This window comes from Pistacia vera, unplaced genomic scaffold (genome assembly GCF_008641045.1).
Source record: "Pistacia vera cultivar Batoury unplaced genomic scaffold, PisVer_v2 Contig1031, whole genome shotgun sequence".
Classification (NCBI taxonomy): domain Eukaryota; kingdom Viridiplantae; phylum Streptophyta; class Magnoliopsida; order Sapindales; family Anacardiaceae; genus Pistacia; species Pistacia vera.
Genome location: NW_022195063.1, coordinates 183121 through 196265, shown reverse-complemented (window position 1 = coordinate 196265; position 13145 = coordinate 183121).

Below are 13145 nucleotides of genomic sequence, written 5' to 3'. Positions count from 1 at the left end.
TTATGTAAATCTGGTTACAAAAATACAATATAATGGAAATGATTGTCTAATTTATTTTGGAAATGAATTAGTCGGCAAAGCAATTAATACAAATGGTTTGTACGTTTTAGAAATGAATGATTATGACGTACTTAATACCATTACAAATAAGAGATTTTGAAATGAAATTAATCCAAAATTACGTTGGCATCATCGATTAGGTCATATAGGAGATAAAAGGGTCATCAAGTTAGAAGCAAATGGGCTTTTAAACCTATTGGGTTCAGAACATTATCTAACCTGTGAATCTTGTTTTCAAGGCAAAATGACGAAATTTTCCTTTAAGGGTAAAGGGGAAAGATCCAACGAATTATGAGATGTATGCGGACCATTTAATGAAATGGCTCGAGGAGGTTTTCGATACTTCATTACCTTTACTGATGATTATTCTAGGCACAAGTATTTGTATTTAATGAAATACAAATTTGAATCCTTTGAAAAGTTCAAAGAGTTTAAGAATGAAGTAGAGAAACAGACCGGAAAGAGTATTAATACTCTGCGATTAGATCGTGGTGGTGAAAACTTAAGTACAGAATTTTGAGATTTTCTAAAAGAGAATGGTATAATATCCCAGTTCACTCCTCCATATACACCGCAACATAACAGCATGTCTGAAAGGAGGAATCGTACTTTATTGGATATAGTACAGTCGATGGTAAGTTTTATGGACTTGCCAATGTCACCATACGGATTTGCCCTTGAAACCGTTGCAAATATTCTGAATAGGGCACCATTTAAATCTATCAAGAAGACACCATATGAGATGTGTTATGGAAAACCTCCTAGTCTTAAATATATGAGAATTTGGGATTGTCTAGCTTATGTCAAGATTGTCAAGACGGATAAGTTGGACATTAGATCTGAGAAAAGTCAATTTATTGGGTATCCCGAAGATAATTTGGGATATTATTTTTAATTCCACACTAATCAACGAATTTCGATCAATAGGAATGCACATTTCCTTGAGAAAAAGTTCTTAGAAGAAAGTGGTGCAATGTAATGCTTTCTTTCTAGCTAGTATACTCGTAAAATAATCACTAAAACTCATTAAAAATATATATAAGAAAATACACATATATATACGAGTAATAAAGTATGGGCCCATATTCAATTTTTCTTTATAAACAATTATTTACAAAATATTCTCAAAAATAGCAACTTGACAGTGTAGCCCGACCCTTCCACTGCATGACGTTCCGAGAGACCGCAATTCACCTATTACCTGCAAAACTTTAAAAACAACGGAGTGAGCACTAAAATTTCGAATTTTCTTTCCTTACATCACATTTCCTGATTATTCTCTATTCTTTCCCTATTCTTCTCTATGTTCTTTCGCTATTCTTTCTCTATTTTTTCTCTATTTTGCTCTCTGTTTTTCTCTCCGTTTTCTAAATTTTTCACTACCCATGACAAATAAGCACGGTATTATGCATATTCATGATGCAAATGAACAAATGCATAAATTATGCATTTTCTTTTCTATTTTTCTTATTCTGTTTTCTGTTTCTTTATTTCTTTCTTTCTTTTCTAGTCTTTCTTTTCTTTCTTTCTATTCTTGCCAACCAGACTCGGTTGAGGCATGGATTTGGAGCCTTGGCCATATGAGTGAATTCTCTAATTCTGGGTATAGTCATCATCAACACACACTTCTAATGGACTGTACAATTTTTCTTTCTAAATTCTGAGGCCGCTCACTAAAAGGTGGCGTGCATGTGGGACTATGTCACTCATGGCTCCCCATCGCAACAACCTTCTCCTTTTTTTTTTTTTTTTTTTTTACAACTTCTTTAAGAAAAATTCAGATTTGATTATCTTTAATATTCTCACTTCTTTCTATTTTCTCTTTAACATATTTTAGGGCTTTTTCATGCTCTTATAATATGTATGCATGTTGATGGTTTTATGCTTATAATTCTTTCTAAATTCACATATTTAAATCCAATTATGCATTATAGAATGCAAACATGTCATTCTCTACCATCTACAAACTCATCCCAAAGTAACACATAATCATTCTCATACATGCACTTCTCTTTGGCATTTCATCAAACAATTCATGTGCACAAATCAACACTAATTTGACTACACTTCTATCTCTATTTTAGGCCACCAAAAATTTGGAATAAACTCCTCCATAATTAACACCAAATCTGCCCAAAATACACACTTCAAAATTTTCACTTCAATTCTTCCAAATCTCATCCAAACATTCATCAAATAACAACTACACCAACACAACTTCTCATGGATAGGTTCTAATCATTATTCAACACCAAATCCATCAACAATTTTACATATAACACATATATATACATAAAGAAAATTCTCTACACAACATAACTTAAATCATACTTAGGGTAGGATTTACTTACCTTGTGCTTGAGTAATTCCACTAGAATCTCTCTTTCTTTGGTAGACTTTTTCTTCCTCTAAAACCCTAAGCATAAATACTACAAGAATTCAATACTTTAAAAATTAATTTCACATCTATTGTAAGAATTCTTACCTTTGGGTGCTTAGGATCAAATCTCTACCAAAATCTAACGAAAAGCCCTCTAAAATCGCTTGGAAATTTGATGAAGAGATGAGAAAAATTGAGAGTGAAGTGGCGTGAGAGGGAGTAGAGAATGACAGGGTCTTTTTGCTTGAACTCTTACTATCTCATAATAATATGCATACTTTCCCATTTTGCCCTTGCACTTTCTTTAAAATTCCATCTATGTCCCTTAGTCAATTACCATAATGCTCTCATTTTTAATACATTCTCCATGAAATTCTACGTCTTTTCACTCCCCACTTTTTCAAGTAATTTTGAGTGAAAAGACCGTTTTACCCTTAATGCAAGTTTAAGGCATTTTCTCAAAATAACTTTAGCAAAAAAAATCAACTAAAGGTATAAGAGCATAAGTTAAATACGTACCTCCATATGGGCGTTACAGGTCGTAGCCCTTATTTAATTTGTTAATTAAAATTAAATAAGTGAAATTATATTCAAATATGTGTTCGCATATATTTAAATGAATTACTATTATTGTTAAATGAATTATTAAATGTTTTACCCTTAATGCAAGTTTAAGGCATTTTCTCAAAATAACTTTAGCAAAAAAAATCAACTAAAGGTATAAGAGCATAAGTTAAATTACGTACCTCCATATGGGCGTTACAGGTCGTAGCCCTTATTTAATTTGTTAATTAAAATTAAATAAGTGAAATTATATTCAAATATGTGTTCGCATATATTTAAATAAAATTATTGTTATTGTTAAATGTCAATATATGAAATATATATATTAATTGAATTTAATTGAAAAATAACAATAATAATTATTAAAATATCTAAAGGGGGCTGTTTGGATACAAGGGGTGTTTGGGTTGGAGCCCAAGCCTATTCCATGATGGAATAGGGCAAAGTGTGCACTATATAAGTGCAACACTTTGTGAATTATTCAATTAATTCATTTGAATCATTAAAAGGAAAAATTCCAGCCCTTTTCTCTTCTCTCCCACGTCAGAATGCTTTTGCTTGAAACAAAGTTTGATTCATTTCTTTTGGTTCTTAAAGACTAAAGAGGATCTAGCAAATCCCTCTTTAGTTCGTTAGAGTTATCTTCATGTGGACTACATTGGTTTGATCCTACACTTGAGTTGGTAGCGAAATCCGTTTAGAGACAAACTTGGAGGAGCCTCCAAACGTGCGTATGATTTCTTAAACTTTAAACTAATTTTTCTACAGATTCTATTATTATATATAAACTGTAATTTTTGTGCCCTGATCTTGGTTCTAAGGAATGATCTATCATGTAAATTATTTTGTTTTCCGTTACCATAGATGATCGTTTCCTAATAGTGGTATCAAAGCCTGAATGACTGCTTTATACTAGGATACTCTTAGAAATATATCAAGTAGAATATATTGATATTAGCGAAAGTAAATGGGCCCAAAATTTTCTTTTATTACATATAAACATTATTTATACAAAACAGAGTATCATTTACAAAATGGTATTAAAACAGTGGACAGTGTAGCTATTGCTCTTCGCTTGCCGACGCCCATCCGACTGCATTCTCACTTAGATCTTGCAACCAGAAAAAAAACAACGGGGTGAGCACAAAACAATCCTCTACTCGACTGTCCCCGTAACTCTTTCTCTTAATTCTTTCCTTACACTTTTTCTCATCTCATTTATTCTCTCTTTCACACAGCTCTATTACTTAACTTCTGCTATAAGTCACGACCTCATCTTACCGAAGGCACGGCCAGGCGGAGTTCACACAGCACCAACCCACTCTTCGTGACTTTCCGGTGGAGATCACAAAGCACCAACCCATTTTTCATAACTATCGGGTGGAGATCACAAAGCACCAACCCGTTTTTAGTGCTCTTCTCATTCTCTCTACTCTTAGAGTAGTTCATTCACACAGTTCTTTACTCTTTCTCAAGCTACTTCTCAATGCACAAGTAATGCATATGGATGGTTCATGCTCATTAATGCACTTAAGAAATGCCAATATGCAATGTTGCAAGAATTAAGGTTGACAACTCATGCTCATACTTCTCTTAGGCATTTCATCAAACAACTAGTGTGCATACATACACTCTACTTTATCTATAGTTCTATCCCTCTCTTGAACCATCCAAAATGGGAGAAAACTCCCTCACCAAGCTATAATTCCTGCCATAACATAACACTTCCAAAGAGATTTCTCAATCTCCTCCAATTTCATCTCAAACTACATTCTCATCACACATCATACTTCTCAATTGAAGTGTGTATTTAACAACCACAAAATAAATACTCATCTCAACCCAAGTTCTCAATAACATAACATATATCATGCATAAATAAATCTCTACTCAAAGGATTTCTCAAATATCAACTTGGATTGAGATTTACTTACCTTACAATGGAGAGATCACACTTGCACTTTCCCTTCCTTTAAGATGCTTGTCTCTTCTCTACCCTTAAAAACAAGAACACCATAAGACTTCAATATACAAATATCTACAAAACTTCACATCTAAAGCAAGAATCCTTACCTTAGGATGCTTTAGATTAATTATCTACCAAGATCCAACTAAAAATCCTCAAAAATCCTTGAAAGCTTGAAGGAAAAGTTATGAGGACATGGAGAATGAAAGAGGCGGTGGAATATGAAGAATGAAGGGTTTACTAAACTTAACCCCTTTTTAGCTCAAATTATCTTCATTCATTCCCATATTGCCCTTGCTCTTCCTTAGGAATTCCATCATTGTCCTTTAATTCATTACAATCACACCCCCACTCTAACATATTCTCCATAAAATTTCCTTACATTTTACTCCCCACTTTTCCTGCTAACTAAGGGTAGAAAGGTCATTTTGCCCCTATGGAAGAATTCTCTAGAAACTCACTACAAATTTTATTCGGCTCTTCGCCGCAGCGAAGACTCTTTCTTTGCCCCGGCGAAAAATTACAGAACCTACCTCTTTGGTTGCAGAACCTCGTCGCCGCGGCGAATATTATTCTTCCCCCCTGTAAAGTCTGTAACACCAAGATTTCGCCAAGTCTTTACAATTTCAAGGCAACCACTCACCCAAACCAATACATCCATACAACCAAGGGCCAACCAAACAATATTAACAATATACCATCTCAAATAAGAGCAAAACAATAAACATTAGCTACGTACCTCAAGTGGGGCGTTACAGAGCCTAGGGTACTAGATTTTACAGTTTTTTGTGAATGGTTAATTACATGTATTTGATTGATAACATGTTGCCTTGATGAATCTGCACAAAATCTGCCATGAGATGCACAAAATTTTCCATTAGTCAGGTTATCAACTGGACAACTATCAAATATCGGTATCCCATACCCTGATTGGATGGCATGTTAGATGAGCTTCATGGTGCAACCATCTTCTCCAAGACTGATCTAAGAAGTGGCTACCATCAAGTTAGAATGAGAGAAGGAGATGAGTGGAAAATGACATTCAAGACCAATGGAGGATTGTATTGATGGATGATGATGCCCTTCGGCCTTTCCAGTGCACCAAGCACCTTCATGAGGTTAATGAATGAGGTGCTCAGGCCTTTTATTGGAAAATTTGTTGTTGTGTATTTTGACGACGTATTAATATATATTACATGTGAGGATAGCCATGTAGAACATCTTAGCTTAGTTCTTGAATCGTTGAGGCAGAAAAAGTTGTATGCTAAGCTTGAAAAATGTGAATTATTTATGAAGCAATTGGTGTTCTTAGTTATGTGGTTTCAGGAGAAGGCATTAAGGTAGATCAATCTAAGGTAGAATCCATTCATAGTTGGCTTAAACCTAGTTCAATTATGGAAGTTAGGAGTTTTCATGGTTTAGCCTCTTTCTACCAAAGATTTGTACCTAATTTTAGTTCCATCATGGCTCCCATAATTGAATGTTTGAAGAAAGGATCTTTTGAGTGGACTAAGGCAGCAAATGAGGCATTTGATTTGATTAAAAAGAAGTTGTGTGAAGCTCCCATTCTTGTCTTATGGATTTCAACCAAGTGTTCGAACTTGAGTGTGATGCAAGTGGTGTTGGCATTGGGGCAATTTTGAATCAATCCAAAAGGCCAGTAGCATACTTTAGTGAGAAGCTTAGTGATTCAAGGAGAAAATATAGGACATATGATAAAGAGTTTTATGCTATAGTGAGGGCACTTGACCATTGAAGTCACTACCTTCGGCCGAAACAATTTGTCCTCCATTCGGACCACCAAGCTTTAAGGTTCATCAATGGGCAACACAAACTCAATCCAATACATGCTGAATGGGTTGAGTTCAACCAATCTTTCTCATTTGTCCTAAATTACAAGCAAGGAGCACACAATGTTGTAGCCGATGAACTCTCTAAAAGGTATGTCATACTTTCTTTACTTGATTCTAGAGTTTTAGACTTTGAATTAATGAAGTTGTGTTATGAGGTAGATTTGAGATGAAAACATGCATAACCAAATGTGGGAAACCTAGTTTTGAAGATTATATTATGCATGATGGGTATTTGTTCAAAGGTAGAAAATTATGCGTCCCTAGGGGTAGTTTTAGAGAATTAATCATGAGGGAGACACATAATGGTGGGTTGGCAGGTCACTTTGGGGTTACTAAGAATTTAGAGACCATCAAAGAATACTTTTATTGGCCTAAGATGTTAGGGGATGTTCAAGCTCTCATTAGGAGGTGTGGTTCATGTCAAAGGGCTAAGAGCCAATTCAAAGCTGGTCCATACTTACCCTTACCCATAGCCAAACACCCTTGGGAAGATCTTAGCATGGATTTTTGTGGTTGCATTGCCTAGGACCCAAAAGGGAAAGGATTCCATCATGGTAGTGGTTGATAGGTTCTAAAAAATGGCCCATTTAATACCTTGTCATACCACACATGATGCCTCCAAAGTTGCTGAATTATTCTTTAGAGAAGTGGTGAGACTTCATGGCATTTTGAGAACCATTGTCTTGGATAGGGATACAAAATTTTTGAGTCATTTTGGGAGAAGTTTATGGGGTAAATTAGGGACAAAATTGATGTTTAGTACCTTACATCACCCTCAAACTAATGGCATTTTAGGGATTGGGATTTGCAACTGGCACATGCTGAATTAACCTAATTAAGTGGCCCTACTTCTACTACGGGTCACACTCCATTTGAGGTGTATATGGAGTAAACCCACTTATCCTTTTGATCTCACTTCCCTACCCTTTGATTTTAAGCCAAGTATGGATGCTAATGAAAAATTGAAGCAAATGAAATAACTCCATGAAATTGTGAGGGCTCAAATTGAAAAATCAAATGAAAACATCAAAAATAAGGCAAATAGCATAAAAAGCCTAGCTATTCCAACCGATGGATTTAGTGTGGATTCACTTGACAAAGGAGGGTTTCCAAGTAAGAGAAAGAGTAAATTAACTCCTAGGGTAGATGGGCCTTTTGAGGTTGTTGAGAGGGTAAATGATAATGCTTATAGGTGGAGTTGCCTGTGAGTATAGGGGAGTCTCGGCACCTTTAATGGGGGGATCTAAGCCCATATTTGGAGGATGATCTAGATTAAGGGAAAATCCTTCTCAACCCAGGGAGGATGATATGTTTAGAAGTCTTAAAACACTTGTAAACTGTTAGAGTAGATGCCCTAGAGCCAATCAATTATTGTAGAATTGACTCTTTGTAATAATGTTCATAATCAATAAAAGGCATTTTATTCATATCGCGTAAATCATTATTATTGAATATGTTTTATATGTCCTTAGAATGGTAGAGCCGTGACGAGGGTATCAAGTGTTTCAAATCTTGATAGTGAGAACCTATGAGCACATATGGTGGCCATTCTAGAAACATCCGTAGCCCCAGTATTATTCTGAACTAAGGGCACAGATAATACAGTAAGGCTATCATAGTGTTGAACGACCCTGTCGAAAGGCAGTGACTGATCTCACTTGTCAAGGTTGTTTGGCGACACACATGGGTGTTTGTTGTAGGCGATTACACCACAGCAGTTCACTAGACTGACCCACCAGAGGATTCCATATGGATGGTAACCCCAGTGTCTATGGAACAAATCCTCTAACGAATGGTGGTGCATGTGATCCTTAGACTTGAGATCACCGGAGCGCCTTGTGCACCGATTGGTGAGTTTGACACTAGCCTAACGCAGTTCTTTTCAGAGCTGTCAATATGGTGGTGATTGGCTGCATCAAGGAGTGTATCCAGACATGGTGGATTGACAGAGGATTTATCACTCCTGTGGTACGGGAGAAAGTTATCTCACGGCGCAATTCAGTATATGGCAATGACACTAAAACTGTGGCCACAGTGGGTTGAGTTGTTGCTCTATCCAGTTTATAATACGGGTCATGGTCCAGAAACTGAATAAATAATATCGAGAGTAACTAAAGGTTGACACTATTTTCTATGCCTTCGTTCGTCGAGATAACGTATGAGAAAGGATCGAATTGCACACGTAACCATATCGTTGACAGGTAGCTACTTTGCTGATCCGAATCTATCGGGTGGCCATGTGCCTTGCTAGGGGCCAATCTTGGTCTGTGTATTAGTGAGAAGATTAATTGGTGTTAATCGCAATACTAACACTACCGATATGATGAGGAGCCTAAGGGTCACAACATAGAAGACAATTTAAGATGCAAGAAGAAAGAAGGGCATTTTCGTCTTTTAAGGTGAAAGGGTATTTTGGTAATTTCACAGTGCAATTAAATTTGCTGAGGTCGTAGCCTTTATTTAATTTGTTAGAAAAATTAATAAGTGAAATTACGTTTAAATATGTGTTCGCACATATTTAAATATATTATCATTATTGTTAAATGTTAATATATTATATATATATATTATATATATATATATATATATATATATTTTTATATATTAATTGATTTAATTGAGATATAAGATGGAAATTAAATAAATCAAATTGGGTGTGTTGGAACATGGGGCGTTGGGTTGGAGCCCAAGCCTATTCCGTATGGGATATGGCAAATTGTTTTTTAAAATAAAAGGAAAAGTGTGTGATTTTTTTAATGAATGTTTTTCTTTGTAAAACCAAAACACACAGCAGCCTATTTTTGCTTCTCCCACGGCAGTAAACACAAGTGCCTAAAATCAAATCATTGATTTTTCTTCTTAATCTTGAAGCCAAGAGGACTAGAGCAATCCCTTTTGGTTTTTTTAAGATTGTCTTCGTGTGGATACGCAGGTTCGATCCTACACTGGATCGGTAGCAAAATGTTCGTCGACAAATTTGGAGGAGCCTTCAATGTGCGTTTGTTTCTCTAACTCATGTGAATATTATGCAGATTTTATTTAATATAAATTATTAAAATCATACCCTTGATCTTGGCTCATGTAAATGATCCTGTTATATTTATTTTTCCGTTTCCGGCGTATACGGGACCGTTTACTAATAGTTGTATCAGAGCCTAGGGTACTGAATTTACAATTTTATGTGTATGGTTGATAACAAGTATTTGATGATAATGTTGCCATATTGAATCTGTGTAAATCTGGCTTGAAATAGTTTTTAAGAAACTGATTAATTGATTAATTAATTTGTTGATGATCTACTGGTGGTTTAATGCATGATGGATTTTTGTTGAGATCAATGTGTTTGATGATTGCAAATCCGGTTAGAGTGTTTTGGTGCTGTAGAACAGATCCGGAGCTACAGATCTGTGTACATCGTCGCAGCGATCGTTGTCGCCGAGCGATATAACTCATCGCCGCGGCGATCGTCCTTGGACGCGCTGTATGAAAACAGCTCACGCGGCGATATGACCCATCGCCGCGGCGATCGTCCTTCAGACGTGTGCTGTACCAAAACCAATGCACACCGCGACGATCTAACTCATCGCTGCAGTGAGTGCACTTCCAAGTGTGCAGGGGGTAAAATGCAAAGTTTCAAAACTTTTAGACCAACGTCAGCAAATTGTTAGGGGGTAAATGGTAATTAACCCAAAAATTTCAGAAATTGGTGTTTTGAAATGTAGCTTCGTACATGTTTGTATATTGCATGGTGCCGGTACATGAGCCTAGACCTAAGGGTGAATGTTTTAAAATATTGGGTATGATGGTGTATTATTTATTAAATAGGGCCTGCGTGTCTGCCTTTCTCCTCTTCTCGATGGATATTCTCTCTCATCTAATTCCCTCGAATGTAAACGAGGTTTCTAAATTTATTGATGTAAAGAATTTGTATATTTATTTATTGTAAATTTAGAACGATAGTTTGTAATGTACTTGAAGACGAAGCAAAGGACGAAACAACCATACTTGAAGACTCAAGATGTTTATTACAGCACCCCTAGGTGACCCACCGATTCCTCTAGGCTCGAGGAAATCGGTTTTAGTTGGGCCATGTACCGGCACATTTAATTTTTGTTTAGAATGATGCTAAGGTTGAATGTTTGTAACATGCAAACAATGTCATTCTAACAAAGATATAATCTGATGAGACATTAAATAACAAACCCCTCAACTGAATATATTAAGTCACGTAAGCCTTCCTCACCATGGTTTTAATCAAACCATGTCGTCGAAACCTTGTTCGCCAAAGCGAAGGGTACACTTCTACAGTGGGAGGGTAAAATCATGGAGTTTTTCCTAATGGTGATGGGTCGACTTAAAATGACGGTTTTGCTTGTTCGCCAAAGCGAAGGTTGATAAACGCGTCATAGGCCTAGTAGAGCAGTACACATATATGTGTACGTGGTGACATGTAGTGTCCACTCTACTGATACTGAGAATCACACTTGAGGAAAATGGTTGGAGCCATTGGATTGTGTGATTGGCTTGTTGGCTTTCTCAAATTGAGGTTGTATGTGGGAGCTATCAACTGGTGTGGATTAAGTTTGTTGGCTACCTAATCAACTCATTTTGGCTTGTTCGCCAAAGCGAAGGTTTGAAATGGGTAGGATGGGATCTCAATCCACTAGGAAAGTCAACGGGCTTTCCGAGTTAATAGTGAGGGCTATTGGCTTGAGAAAATAGTGGGAGCATCGTTTAATAAAGACCATATTAAACAACAATGAACTTTATTTAACTTTATCTTTCTGCAATTGTAGATTCACCAAATGAGCATTATGAACCTACGACCGATAACGAGAAAGAAAACAGGTTAGATGGATCCAATTTCTCAGACTGGTATCGTAATCTTCGGATTATACTCAAGTTAGAAAAGAAATTGATATCCTTGAAAAGCCATACATGGCTGAGCCTGATCCTGATGCCACTAGAAAGTTAAGGTATGTAACATCTGCTGAAAACTAATAAAATGCATGCATATACAATAGAAAATTGGGCCCAAAACTTCTTTCATTATAAGTCATATGTCTTTATACACCAAAAGTATTGTTTACAAAGGTGCATTTAAAAGACAAAACAGGGGAAACCGTGTAGATTGCTCCTCGCTTGCCGACGCCCTCCGACTGCATCAACACCTAGATCCTACATCCACAAAGGAAAATAATAGGGTGAGCACAAAATAATGCTCAGTAAGTAAAACCCTCTATCTGTCTGTCCCCGTATGTATCACACGTAATCTTTCCTTATACATTTCTGTTTCTATTTCTGTTTCTACCAAACATCATGGCCTCATCTACGGAGGTACGGCCGGATGGCGTTCACACAGCAGCATCTCACTCTTCATGACTATCGGGTGGAATCACACAGTACCAACCCGTTTTAGTGACTACCGAGTGGGAATCACAAAGCACCTACTCGGTTTTCCAACTGTCGGTGGAGACCACCTAGCACTACCGTTTCTCATGACTTTTGGGTAACGATCACCAAGCATTAAACCTCTAGTCACTGTGGGTGATGATCACAAAGCATCAACCCACTTTACTAAATGTCAGAGATGATCACAAAGCATCAACCTACTTATCCAAAACTAACCAGGTGGTGGTCACAAAGCATCCATCCGTTTCTAATACTATCGGGTGACGATCACAAAGCATCAACCCATCTCTAATGGCTATTGGGTGGTGATACAAAGCATCAACCCGATCCCATAACTGTGGGTGATGATCACAAAGCATCATCCCAACTATACTACTCTTCTAATTCACTCTATGTAGGATTTTTCATTCTCTCTACCCTTAGAGAGTTGTATCCACCAAGCTCTCTACTCATGGGTAATTGCGTACACAAATTTCCTACACTTTCTAGGTCACTTTCAATGCACAATTAGTGCCTAGGATGTTCAACTCCACCAATGCACTTATGAAATGCCAACATGCAATGTTTGCAAGAATTAAAGTTCACTGCTCATACTCAAACCTCTCTTAGGCATTTCATCAAACAACTCAAGTGCACTATAAAACTCTACTATAGCAATATTCTAAAATTTTCTAACCATCCAAAATGGGGAGAAACCCCTTCACATAACCACAAAACCTGTCAATAAACACTTCCAAAAAGGGATCCACAATACCCCTTCAATTATCTCAAACTACCTTTCCAACCAAAACAACCATTTCTCATATTGCAAAGAATAAACAATCACAAGGCATAGAAATCTCTATTTAAGCCTTCATACATGGCATATCAAATGTATATCACATAACATACATCATTTCTATCAAAACCC